The sequence below is a fragment of the Pantherophis guttatus genome, chromosome 9, assembly GCF_059756535.1.
Source record: "Pantherophis guttatus breed Tessera chromosome 9, ASM5975653v1, whole genome shotgun sequence".
NCBI classification, from domain to species: domain Eukaryota; kingdom Metazoa; phylum Chordata; class Lepidosauria; order Squamata; family Colubridae; genus Pantherophis; species Pantherophis guttatus.
In genome coordinates, this window is record NC_142071.1 from 15,337,412 (window position 1) to 15,351,759 (window position 14,348).

General features: G+C 42.0%; 1 protein-coding gene and 1 pseudogene across 2 annotated transcripts in view; one reads left to right on the top strand and one right to left on the bottom strand.

Moving 5' to 3' along the window:
* LZTS1 (leucine zipper tumor suppressor 1) overlaps positions 1-14,348 on the top strand; it is a 102,405-nt gene that overhangs the window by 64,578 nt on the left and 23,479 nt on the right. The gene's annotated exons all lie outside the window — the stretch shown is intronic.
* Positions 11,078-11,497, bottom strand: LOC132712387 (large ribosomal subunit protein uL6 pseudogene; annotated as a pseudogene).

Below are 14,348 nucleotides of genomic sequence, written 5' to 3' on the forward strand. Positions count from 1 at the left end.
CCGATCTACAAGTTAAAAGATGGGAGAAGAAACTACTTCAAAGTCAGTCAATGTTAACGGATTGAATTCGGCAATGAAAAGAAAAATATTTTTCAATTGTTTCATCAATTGGAAGCTGTGAGAGATTGAGGGGGCTGGAAAATGGCTATTGGCACTTGCTGCGTATACTGTGAAAAACAGGAAAACCCCATTATCTTTTAAAGAGGATACAGAGACTAAAATAATCATAGGACAGAGTTTTTTATTCACTTTGCAAAGGGCCTTTCTCTCTGGAGGAGAGGAAAGACGAAAATAAAACAAATTACACAGGTTTTATAGTCTTCAGGATACATCAGAATACACGTCAATAAAGTCCCTTGGGAATCAGTTTCAGATCTTATATAACATATGTAGTACATGATCCACCCTGGAAATTCCCCAATTCCGAACAGAAATACCCCTCAAAAACATCAATTGCGTACTTCCCTTTTCCTAGAACAGACAAACCTCAAAACAATCTCATTTCAGTACTTTTCCCAGAACATCAGCTTCCGTCAAAACAACTGCATGATACATATTTCCTTCAAGGTAATCATTTCAGAAAATCCTTATTATGTACTTTTTGTCTAATTATATAATCAGGTTATACAAGGTAAAATAAGGCACTTAAAATGGCGTAACTCAGGTTATGCTTTTAAGGGGATAATTCTTATATCTCTCACAATCCCCAATTCTCCTCTTTACCAGTTTATTCCTGTAAATTATGAATATCCTGTAACAGTATAGAAACGCCTCTCCATACAATAGGTAATGTGGGCAATGCCATGTTACCACATAAAAACATTAACTTGGAGGGAGCTTGTATAACCCTTCCTCTAAAATCCGAAACTTCTTGTATGAAGGTGTATAATTACCATATAGCTCAGTGCATTGCTTATATAAAAATTCCATTCTATTTGAAAGATCAATGTCATCTCTATCTCATATGTATGGTTGCACTTGGCACACACCATCTCCAAAAGATGACTTAATACATATCTCAGCTTCTTCCGTGGTGTCTATTAGGGTTAGTGGTGTTTCTATAAGAGAATAACGGTGCTCGAGTTCAGTATGGAAACATAGCTGCTACCATGTTATAGGGTAACTAGGCAACACAGCCAAAATCCCCATTCCTATCCGCACCTGTAGGATAACAAACGCTACCACAAGAAACCCCATTATTCCTAGTGAACTAGCTCCCCCAAAGAGATAAAAGATTATTATCTTACCTCCAATTCGTCAACCAATCGAGGGGAACTTACATCCACTGGATACCAAAGCATAGATTTACATCAATCAATAATATCTTTCCTCAATACAATCAGAAACACAACAAAAGTTATTACCACTCCTAGCCAAATACAAATCTCTTCTTCCATCCGTTGGTCCTCAATCGTCTAAGGTTTGTTGACGAAAAGTCAATTTAAGAGGGTTTGCAGGTTTCATAGCAACTGTCCATCCATAAGGCAAAGCCACCAGTCCTTTCACTCTAGAATAATGCACCCAGCCTGTTCCTTAGTCCGCACAGCCGATTCAGTAGTTAGCAACACTTGAAACGGTCCTTCCCACACCAGCTGCAACTTCTTTTCAGTAATGGCTTTTATCGGACCCAGTCTCCACTTTTGTATTCATGTGCTTGGAAATCAAGAGGTGGATTCTGTCCTTTTGACCTTAAATGAGAAAAACACTGGGACAGTCCCTGTATATATATATTTTCAGAAAAAACATCTTTCAATTCTCTCCTAGGCATCTCAACTTTCACCGCATATGGCAATCCAAACATCATTTCATACGTAGATATCCCCAGATCTTTCCTAGGACTAGTTCTTATTCTTAATAGAGCTAAAGGCAAACACTTCGTCCAAGGTAGTTGAAGCTCTAACATTAATTTTTGTAACATAGATTTACTTGTCCGATTAGCACATTCACAATGCCCTGTAGAACTTGGCGTGTATAATAAATGTAGTTGCCAATCAATTCCTAATTGTTCCATAACCTCTATCACCTGGACAATGAAATGTGTACCCCTATCACTATCAATAAGATCAATCAATGCATATTTGGGTATTATTCGCTCCAATATGATTTAACAATCATCTGAGCACCTTCCTTTACACAAAGAAAGGCTTCAAACCATTCAGTAAAACAATCCACTATTATTATCACATATGTCAATGGTCACACCACCGGCATTTCAATGTAATCTACTTGGATTCATTGAAAAGGCCAAATGGTCAAATCTCTACATGTGTTCACATACACAATGTATTCATTTCCGTACCATTTGTATAGCTATTGTATACATACCCCTACACATATATATGCATATATGTTTAATAAAATCAATGAGTGCTTGCACTCCCCAATAGGTTCCCTCATGCACTCGTTCAATCACATTCCACATCACAGCTTTATTAAGAATTTGCACCCCATCTTTAGTCATCCGTTTCCCATTCACTTATACACCCCTTCATCCACTATTTGTATAATAAGCATATTTTAAATCAGCATGAATATTCCCTACCTCATTAGTTAATATGTGCAATGCTTACAATAAAGCAAAAAACCTCACATGTCTGCGCTGACCATTCAGACGGTAACTTTCCAGCTTCCAATATCTCAGTAGTGTCTCCATTCACAACTGCATAACCATTCAGTCTCATCCCATTCTCAACCCGAGAAAACCCATTAATTCATAACCACACAATTTCATTCCATATCATCCCATCTCTCTCTCCTGACAGGAATTCAATTAAATTTAAATTCCTATTGGTCAAGAGAACCAAACTCTCTTGAGACAATTTTAAAAACCTAGCATTTGTGCACCACCTTTTAGTTTCTCATCTTCCCAGCCCACATACGAACCAACACTCCTTTGGCTATACCATCTTCCACTGCTACAGACAAGTGGAAATTTTTTCCTTAAACCAGGCAAACATAACACTGGAGCATCACTATATTATTACTTTCTTCAAGTCTTCAAACCTTTCTTCCAAACAACTTAGTTTGGAATTAACTATCAATAAATCAATAAAGTATCAATAAATACTCAACTCTCCCCACTTCGGAGGAATCACACCACATCTCTGTCACAAATTAGCTAAACTATTTCCACAAGCTTCAAAGAAATGCAAAGCTTAATCTAAAGTCACAAGTCTAAACCACAAGTCTATACAGACTAACTAACAGGTAACTTCCTAGCTAGCCAGACCAAAAGTCCATCTTTACCTTCTACCAGTAAGTAATTCTTCCCTCAAGGGAACATCCCTTATCTTAATAGTTACACTTGTGGGATGCACTTCTCTAGGCAATTTACAAATAGAGGTTCTAGTCGCACCCGTATCTATTAGAAACACATGATCTTCCTCTTCTGGACCCACTAATCATCCTCTTCTCCCATAAGGGTATAGAGGTGCTATTCCACTCTTTGAGATCCCCTCTTCTCAGGACAAGCTCTAGCAAAATGCGTCTCCTTTACACACACAAAGCACTTTTTGCTTTCCAATCCACCAACACTAGGCTTTTTTCCACTGGAGTAATCCTCTCCCAATTCCAGGACGCTGTCGCCGCATTGCAACAGAAGTTTCACAAAGCCTTTTCCTCGTCCACCTAACTCCTTTCTCTCTCCTGTCTGTTTCAACACAGACACCATCATTTGACTTTTTTTTCTTTTTCTCTTCTAGTCTTGGCCTCGTCCCTATTCACATAGACCTTTTGAGCTTCTTTCAACAGAGCAGCAATATCAGTAGTAGCCCAATCTTCAAGTTTCTGTATGTCTGGCCATGATTTCGTCACAAATTTCATTTTCATTAAGGACTCATAAGCCGGCGTTTCAGGAGAAAGACCAGAGTACTTATTTAAATTGTCCTTAATATGTTCCAGAAACACAGATGGTGTTTCCTCCCACAACTGTTCCACCTCAAAGACTTTTGTTAAAGTTTCTACCTTGAGGTACAGCTGTCTTAACTCGCTCCATTTGCTCCCGATCGGCTAAATTATTATTATTCCAACCAGGATCAACTAATGGAGACTTAACATCGGCAGCAACGGGCTGAGCAGCCCCCACTTGGGTTTTATCCCAAAAAGCCATAGCTGCCTTTCAAATTTGTGACCTCTCCTCAGGGGAGAACAAATAACCCAATATATGCTGTAACTCTGTAAAAGTATACAGATTGGGTCCCAGGAACAAATCCAATGACTCAGACAACTTGATCAGATCCGCCTAGAAAGACGGCATGTTGCTTTTATAATCTCCCAGATCAGAAGATGTCAAAGACACATTCACAAAAGTTGCAATACCATTCGGCATTCCTCTTAAAGGAAACTTTTCTTTAGTTTGTGAACGTGTAACATGAGGAGAAGTGGATGGATTCTGTTTCATAGTTCATCCAACTCCTTCTCCAGCTGCCTATATTACTGCCCTGCCGAAGTCTCTTCCTTTCTGCTCCCAGCAGTAACATCAATTCCACCCACAGATTCAGCTCCACTTGGATTATACGAAGGAGGGGGAGGTGGGCATGTAGCATAAGCTACAGGATCCCACCCTTCCTCTTCTTCTTCCTTCCCATACAAAACTCTAAAATTTCTCGGGGGAGAAGGGTCAAACTACTGAACATGGAACTGAGGTTCAACATATAACAATTGAGCTTTCAACTTCCTTTTTCACCAAAACTTTCTTCAAAGCATTGATCCAATATGGGTCTGACTCCCCAAACTTACTCCACCTATAATTAGGCTGTATCAACACAAACGTCAGCCAAACCTTTTTACAATAATTAATCATAGTCACCTTATCTAATACTTTTGTATAAGCTTTCAACCAATCCTCTGACCACTGTGTTAACAATTTCCCTAATGGAGATATGGGGGATGGAGGGTATTTCACTCTCAGCAGCACTTTTCCCTAGTAAAGGCCCCATACTTTCCCTAGCCTGTATTATACTAATTATACACACAAATCATACAGGCCACACATACACAAATCCAAACCACCAAAAAGAAAACATATACTCACTCCTAGTGCACCGTAGTCTTCAGGAACGTTCCTCTCTGTCCATGCTTTCACGTCTCTGCCTCAGGGTACATAGAAAAGCAATTCCGGCTGGAAAGGAAATAACCCCATTCCACTGAAATCAGTGAGTGCGCACTTATCAGGGAACACCTTTCCAGACAGAAAGTTTTCAGGTCCCTTCGGGCACCAATTGTGAAAAACAGGAAAACCCCATTATCTTTTAAAGAGGATACAGAGACTAAAATAATCATAGGACAGAGTTTTTTATTCACTTTGCAAAGGGCCTTTCTCTCTGGAGGAGAGGAAAGACGAAAATAAAACAAATTACACAGGTTTTATAGTCTTCAGGATACATCAGAATACACATCAATAAAATCCCTTGGGAATCAGTTTCAGATCTTATATAACATATGTAGTACATGATCCACCCTGGAAATTCCCCAATTCCGAACAGAAATACCCCTCAAAAACATCAATTGCGTACTTCCCTTTTCCTAGAACAGACAAACCTCAAAACAATCTCATTTCAGTACTTTTCCCAGAACATCAGCTTCTGTCAAAACAACTGCATGATACATATTTCCTTCAAGGTAATCATTTCAGAAAATCCTTATTATGTACTTTTTGTCTAATTATATAATCAGGTTATACAAGGTAAAATAAGGCACTTAAAATGGCGTAACTCAGGTTATGCTTTTACAGGAATAATTCTTATATCTCACAATTATTCATAAGAAAAGCAAGGAAAAATCAAGCTGCTAACAAGGAGCCTGCCTGATACTCATTCCTCATTCCTGCCAGCTGCATAAAGGAAACTTTGTAAGAAGAAAACAGCTACCGGTGCTTAGAGATAATAGAAAATGGAAGCTGGAAGTTCGGCTCCATTTACAAGCAGGCAGAACACTCATTCAAGACAGGATATTTCACAATGGAAATCGTCCAAATCTTTTTAGAAACACAAAGCCCATGTTGCACAAACCCCAAAACTTCAAAAACATAGAACTATATACGAATCCCTCCTCTTATCCAGTTTGTTGTTCAGCTGATCCAGAAACAAACTGCTGAATGTCACTTCCCTTCTGCAAGTAAAAACTTCCTTCCAGCAGCTGCTTCCTGGCTTGTCAATTTAAAGCGACAGCATCTTTTTTTTTCCCCTTCCTCTTTGCCAAGTGATCTCCTGGCTGAGAAGTTTTCTAGCCGATCAGTTGGGAGGCTTCTTGGCTTCTCAATTTAAAGCAACAGTGTCTTTTTTTCCTCTCTCTCTCTCTTCTTTGTCAAGTGAGCCCTGATTTTTTCCGTCGAGCTGATCAGCTGGGAGTCGGGAGGCAGTGAATTGATTGGGGGCGGGGCCAGGCAAAGGTATTTACCAGTTCTCTGAACTATTCAAAATTTCCACTACCAGTTCTTGCGAACCGGGGAGAACCAGTAGCAACCCACCACTGATTACAGTTAAAAGGGAAAGAGCACAACAGGAAGAAGCTAGAGCAAAAGAACAAAGAGAAATAAGAACCACTAAAACTGCTAGACCGATCTACAAGTTAAAAGATGGGAGAAGAAACTACTTCAAAGTCAGTCAATGTTAACGGATTGAATTCGGCAATGAAAAGGAAAATATTTTTCAATTGTTTCATCAATTGGAAGCTGTGAGAGATTGAGGGGGCTGGAAAATGGCTATTGGTACTTGCTGCCCATACTTCCCCCCTCCCCTCCCTCCTTTTTCTACCGAGTTGAGACCTTGTTGGCTTTATTATGGTTATAACTACCCAACCTATCCTGGCCTGCTGAGCTGTTCCTACTTTCCCCCATTTCCATCAAGCCATCTCTGAATCTCCTGCCTTTGCAAGATTTCTCCTGAACTAAATTTCGAACTAAATCCTGCTCATGAGCTGGAGGATTGGGCTTTCTGACTTCTCCTAACCCATATGGGGAACTGGATCTATGGACTCGAGGCCGGTGGGAGTCGGTGTATGGCTGCCTTCACTCCCGTTGTCCATCAAAGTTTTATTGGTTGGCCTTTGTAAGAGTACGGTTGGCCAAGAAACTTCCGGGGGTCGGAATGGCATATATCTCCCTCTCCATTGCTGTGAGAGGGTAATGGAGCTCAGTTGCCTGTGCCATGGACTGGAACTTTTTCCCCTGTACTATAACATCATGGTGGTCTCCCGACCATGGACTTTTCTCACCCCTAACGATTTGATGTATTCAGTGTCTGAACTCCTTGCCCTGTGAGATTTCCCCCTCTCACAGATTTGGCCCTCCACTTTATCGAGGGCCTATCTCGATGACGGATTTTGGAATCCTGAGAGATGGCATGGCGCAAGGAAAGGCTTGTGGGGTTTTTTGGGGAAGTTTTTAAATAAGATTTTAAAGGGTTCAGGGAGGGGGGGTTAACAATCTTTTAAGGGGAACTGAGAGAACGACCAAAGGGGATTTGGGGGGGGGAAATCCACTAAGGTCGGAGCTGAGCCCGGCACGGGGCAACGGTTTGGAGGGTGCTGGACGAGGGATTGGGGAGGGGATGGAGGGCTATACCAATGAGGGATGGACCATTAGCATGGTGGATGGGAAGGGCAGATATGGCGGGAGCAGGAGACCATATCACGTGTCGGGGGAGCGCACTCGCTGTTTGAGAGCTATTGCGCACCCTGGTCTCCAAGGCTCCTCTTGGATACTAGGTGGCTCGGATACTCAGGATCTGGGCCTTTGGCTGATGCTGTGCAACGCCAGGTCCGTGGTAAATAAGACCCCCCTCATCAACGATCTTATACAGGAGGGGGGAGCGGACTTGGTGGGTATTACGGAGACCTGGTTGGGCCTGGAGGGAGGGGTTCCCCTGGTTGAGATGTGCCCACCAGGCTTCAGAGCATTCCATCAGCCAAGGGCCCAGGGGAGGGGCGGGGGGTGGCGGTTATTATTAACGAAGGTCTTGGTGCGAGGGAGACCACTGTGCCACAGATTGCCGGATGTGAATCCCTCTTTGTGAGATGGGGTCATGGGGTTCAGAAGGGCTTGTTGCTTGTGTACCTGACTCCCTGCCGCGTGGCAACGGCCCTGCCCAAGCTCCTCGATGTGATAGCCATGGTGGCAGTTGATACATCCAGGTTTATGGTCATGGGTGATTTCAATTTGCCGTCCATTGGTGAAACGTCCGAGATGGCTCGGGAGTTCATGGCTTCCATGATGGCCATGGACCTGATCCAGCTAGTTCACTCCCCCCACAGGGGGGGGTCACACTCTGGACTTGATTTTTGTCTCTGGCCAGTGGTTGAGTGGTCTTGTTATAGGGGATATAAACATGGAACCCTTGTCATGGTCAGATCACTCACTCCTTCGCCTGGACCTTCGAACCACTACATCCCGCCGCAGGGAGGCGGAGCCAATAAGATGGGTCCGCCCCAGGCGCCTGATGGATCCTGAGAGGTTCCAGATGGAGCTTGGGCCACCTCCTGAGGATCTGGCACATGACTCAGCCGAGGACCTGGTGGCTGCCTGGGATCGGGCGGCTGGTGGCGCCTTGGATCGAGTCGTGCCTCTGCGGCCTCTGACCCGGTGCCGATCCCTCGCAGCTCCTTGGTTTACCGAGGAGCTGAGGGAGATGAAGCGCCGGAAAAGACGCCTGGAGAGCGGTTGGAGGGCCAGTCTCGCCGAATCTGACCGAACACTAGTAAGGTCACATATTAAGACCTACATAGTGGCGATAAAAGCGGCAAAGTTTAATTACTTTTCCGCTCTTATTGCGTCATCAGAGAATCGTCCGGCTGCCCTGTTCAGGGTGACCCGCTCCCTGCTTCAACCGCGGGAGGACCCCCTGGAAGACAGGGCTGAGGATTTCGGACAATATCTGTATGACAAAATCGCTCAGATCCAGGGGAATTTGGACTCTGACTGGGTAGATTCAGGCAGGGTGGTGAGGAATAGTCTTGAGAACGTTATCTGGGAAGAGTTTGACTCTGTGACCCCTGATGACATGGACAGGATTTTGGGGAGACTTAGTGCGGCCACATGTTTACTGGATCCGTGTCCCTCCTGGTTAGTACTGGCTTCCCAGGAGGTTACACGAGGCTGGCTCCAGGGAATTATTAATGCTTCGTTGAGTGAGGGTTACTTCCCCACAGCCTTGAAAGAGGCTGTGGTGAGGCCTCTCCTCAAGAAGCCCTCCCTGGACCCTGCAGTATTGGCCAACTACCGTCCTGTCTCCAACCTTCTCTTCATGGCGAAGGTTGTTGAGAGTGTGATTGCACGACAACTGCCTCAGTACCTGAATGAATCGAATTATCTAGATCCGTTCCAGTCGGGTTTCAGGCCTGGGCACAGCACGGAAACGGCATTGGTCGCGTTGGTAGATAATCTCTGGAGGGCTCGGGACAGGGGTTGCTCCTCTGTTCTAGCCCTGTTAGACCTCTCAGCGGCTTTTGATACCATCGATCATGGTATCATGCTGCACCGGTTGGAAGAGTTGGGGATGGGGGGCACCGTGTTATGGTGGTTCTCCTCCTTTCTCTCTGACCGGTCGCAGTTTGTGTTGGCAGGGGGGCAGAGGTCAACCTCGAGGCCTCTCATCTGTGGAGTGCCTCAGGGGTCGGTCCTCTCGCCCCTTTTGTTCACCATTTATGTGAAGCCGCTGGGTGAGATCATCCGTGGCTTTGGGGTGAAGTACCACCAGTACGCTGACGACACCCAGCTGTACATCTCCACCCCAGGCCACCCCAACAATGCCCTTGAAGTGATGTCTCAGTGCCTGGAGGCTGTGCGGATCTGGATGGGGAGGAACAGGCTCAAGCTCACCCCTTCCAAGACTGAGTGGCTGTGGTTCCCGGCATCCCGATATAGTCAGCTGACTCCATCGCTGACTATTGGGAGCGAGTCTTTGGCCCCCTCTGAGAGGGCACACAATCTGGGAGTCCTCCTAGATACGCAGCTGTCCTTGGAGGAACATCTGATGGCTGTAGCCAGGGGGACCTTTTGTCAGGTTCACCTGATTCGCCAGTTGCGACCCTTTCTTGATCGGGATTCCATGTGCACAGTCACTCATGCCCTCGTCACCTCTCGCCTGGACTACTGCAACGCTCTCTACACAGGGCTCCCCTTGAAGAGCACCTGGAGGCTCCAACTGGTCCAGAATGCGGCCACATGGGTAATTATGGGAGCTGCATGGCGCTCCCACATAACACCGCTCCTGCGCGAGTTGCACTGGCTCCCAGTGGTCTTCCGGGTGCGCTTCAAGGTGTTGGTTACCACCTTTAAAGCGCTCCATGGCATAGGACCTAGTTATCTTCGAGACTGCCTGCTGCTACCGACAACCTCCCATCGTCCCGTGCGCTCCCACAGAGAGGGCCTCCTCGGGGTGCCATCAGCCAAACAATGTAGGCTGGTGACCCCCAGGGGGAGGGCCTTCTCTGTGGGAGCACCTACCCTATGAAACCAGCTGCCCCCTGAGATAAGGAGAATCCAAGACCTTGGTGCCTTCCGCCGTGCCCTTAAAACTTCCTTTTTTCATCAAGCCGGGCTGGCTTAACATATTTTTAAATTTTAAATTTTTAATTGGTTTGTCATTTTAAACTGGGGCCAAATTAATATATATTCTTTTAATTGTTCTTACTGTTTGTATTGTATGTTTTTATCTGGCTGTACACCGCCCTGAGTCCCTTGGGAGAAGGTGCAGTATATAAATTTGAAATAAAATAAAAATAAAATAAAATAAATAAACTAAAAAAATTGAACTTAGATTTGATTTGTCTCCAGGAAGTACATATAAAAAAGGACCACTATATAAACTATTGGAAAACCCTAAAATGGGTTTTCACATTGGCACAGCAGAAAAAAAGAGGGGTGGCCCTCTACATCAAAGAATCCATAGAATCAAAACAAATTGATAAAGACGAAGAGGGAAGAATTTTGATAGTGGAAGTAATATTGAATTATAAATGGACATTTTTTTTTATTGAAAGATTATGGTTTTATTTTCTCAAAATAATCTGAGACTCTTCAGTTCAAATAGAAAACTTCCAGCTACAAGATGTGTAATGTCCCCAGATTGCCATTTCAGGACTATCGGGTTTTATTCATCAGCTTGTTGTGCTGTTCCCTTCTCAGAGACATACTGTATTTCTCCCCAAGGAAGTTACGGATCTCGATCAGGGAGCCATTTTCTTGAATAATGATGTTGATGGGGAAGTGGGCGTACACAGACCTCATCTTATAACGAAAGCCCAAGGTAACCCCCTTGATCATGTTTTGCACATGACTGCAAATTGTGCGAACAGTTGCCAGCTCCTTTCTGTTACCCCACCATTTGTCAACATGCAGCTTCTTGCATTTTTTCCCCAAAAGAGAGAATTCCACATTGATGTGGTTGAAATCCCTTTTCAAAGTTCCTCTGGGGCCTTTGACAGTAACTGTCCGCCCCTTCAGGATAATGTCGACTTTCTCAGGAATGTCAACTGTTTGGTTACTAAGAATGGTCTTCATTTTTAATTTTTCGCATTGACAGGAAAGAGGAAAGGCATAAATGGACATTATTAACAGTAATATATATGCACCAAATACTTACCAAGAAGCTTTTTATGAAAAATTACACAAAAAAATTACAGAAATAAAATATGATAACATCTGTTTTGTGGGAGACTTTTAACACAGTTGTTGATGCAAAATTAGGCTATAAAAATAGCAAAACAAATAAAAAAGCTAGGAGAACTTTACCAAAGACCTTTTTTAAAATGATGGAGGAACTAGGAATTAAAGATTCTTGGAGGGAATTACAACCAGAGAAAAAGCAATATACTTTTTATTCAAATATGAATAAATCATGGTCAAGAATTGACATGACATGGATGTCACCAGAATTGCAAGAGAATATACAAGATGTGGAGTCAAGTATCTGGGCAGACCATAACCCAATAAAAGTAAAATGGAAAGGTCAAACAACAAAACCAAGATGGACATTAAAGCAGTCAGCATTGGAAGATAAAGAGTTTATAAAGAAAATGGAGAAGGAAATTGAATTCTTTTTCAAAGAGAATAAAAATGGAGAAATGTCCCTGCAAAATGTATGGGATACTGCCAAGGCATATTTCAGGGGATTAGTGATCTCCTATATAGGAAGGAAAAATAATAAGAAGAAAAGATGAAAGGAATTAGAAGAAGAATATAAAAGAATAGAATCAGAACTACAGAGAGACCCGCAAAAAAGAAATGGTAAAAATCAAATAGAACTAGTAAAGCATGAATTAAATATTTTAGAGAAAGAGGAACTGGCACAAAAAAATCAAAGCAGCTAAACAAAACCTCTTTGAAAATGCAAATAAGCCGGGAAGGTGGTTGTCATTCAGACCCAAAAAGGAGAAAGAAAAGAAATTTGTATCAATTTCAATCAATTTACAAGACGAGACGGGTACAATTCGACACAAAAATGAAGACAAGAAAAAATAAATAAAAGAATTTTATGAAAAACTGTATAGCAAAGAAAACATACTAGAAGATAAAATTAAACAATATATGGAAGAAGTCAACCTACCCAAAGTGCTGGACAAAGTGAAAACAATGTTGAACGAAAGAATTACAATGATGGAGTTAACGGAAGCAATTAAGAGGCAAAAAAACAAGACACCAGGACTGGATGGCCTACTGGCAGAATTTTATAAATACTTACAAGAGATCTTAGGTCCATCCATGCTTGAAATCTGCAATGAAGTATTGTTGGAAGCAAAGATCCCTAAAACATGGATAGACAGAATTATAACATTGATACATAAAGAAGATTCCAATTTATTACAAATAAAAAATTACAGACCAATATCATTGTTAAATGTAGATCACAAAATCTATGCCTCAATAATTGCAGAAAGACTGAAAAGATTTTTAAATGATTTCATACACACAAAGTAGAATGGCTTCCTACCTAAGAGGCAAATCAAAATTAACATGCGGATGATTCTGAACACACTGGAATATTATAAGACACATTCAGGAAAGCAGATGGATATGATTTTTCTGGACACACAGAAAGAGTTTGATAATTTGAGTTGGCAGTTTATGTTTGTACAATTAAAATATGGACTGTGGAAAGACCAACATGATTAAAACACTATACCATAGACAAACAGCAAAGGTGATTATGAATGGTGACATGACCGAGAATTTCAACATAACAAAAGGCACAAGATAAGATGTCCCTTATCCCCACTGTTATTTATACTGACATTAGAGGTATTAGCAGAAATGTCAGACAAGATAATGAAATAAAAGGTATGAGAATTAAGAAGGAGGAATACAAGTTGCAGGCATTTGCCGATGACTTGGTGTTTATTTTAGAAGACCCACAGGAAACAGGACCTAAATGAATCACAAAGATAGAAGAATATGGGGCAGTTGCAGGTTTGAAAATAAATAAAGAAAAAAATGAAAATATTGTTTAAAAACTTTACAGACAAACAAAAGAGAATTTACAAGAATAATGAACATGCAAATTGTAAAGAAAGTCAAACACCTAGCGGTTCAATTAACAGCAAGATGTGCGACTCTCTTTTTGTGGGTTTGGTTTCCATCCTGGTTCCCTTTCTACAAAATGTGTATCATCTGGTCGGTTTTTATTCTGCTTTGTAGATTGGTCTTGTTGGTTTTGCTTTTGTATCTCATGTTTCTTTTTTATCCCTTGTATATCCCCTAATTGGTTTCCATGTTTATCCTTGCCTTGATAAGTCATCACATTAAGATTAGATGCCTCTTCTCTCAAATTTGTAGATAGTCCAGCTGGGGTATCCAATAAATCCAAAGGCAATTCATCTGGTACAGTCTCTGTAATTCGATATTTTACCTTTATTTCCGGCTCCTTCTGCTTATCCTGTATTATACCTGAAGATGTTAAGTTCATTTTCAACCTATTTTGATAAAATTCTTCCGCTCTTTCAACAGTATTTAGCTGATATCTTTCTCCTTGGTATCTAAATATAATACCAACTGGGGCGTCCCACCTGAATGAGATATTTCTCTTTTTTAACTCATTCACCAGAAAACCAAATTTCTTCCTTTCCATCAATATCTTAGGTGGGAGTTCCTTATAAATCCAAATCTTTCTTCCATACAATTGCAAATTAGAATTGAAGGAATTTTGTACGATATTATTCCTAATTTCTTTATCTGTAAAATAAATCACCACATCTCTAGGCAATTGCCTTTGCTTGGCAATCCAGGAGTTGATTCGATAAACTCTGTCGATCCTACAAAACACTTCGTCAGGTTGAACCTTTAGAATCCCAGCTAGAAATTCAGAAGATATTTTCCTTAAATCATCTCTATTATTTTCCTGCAAACCTCTTAATCT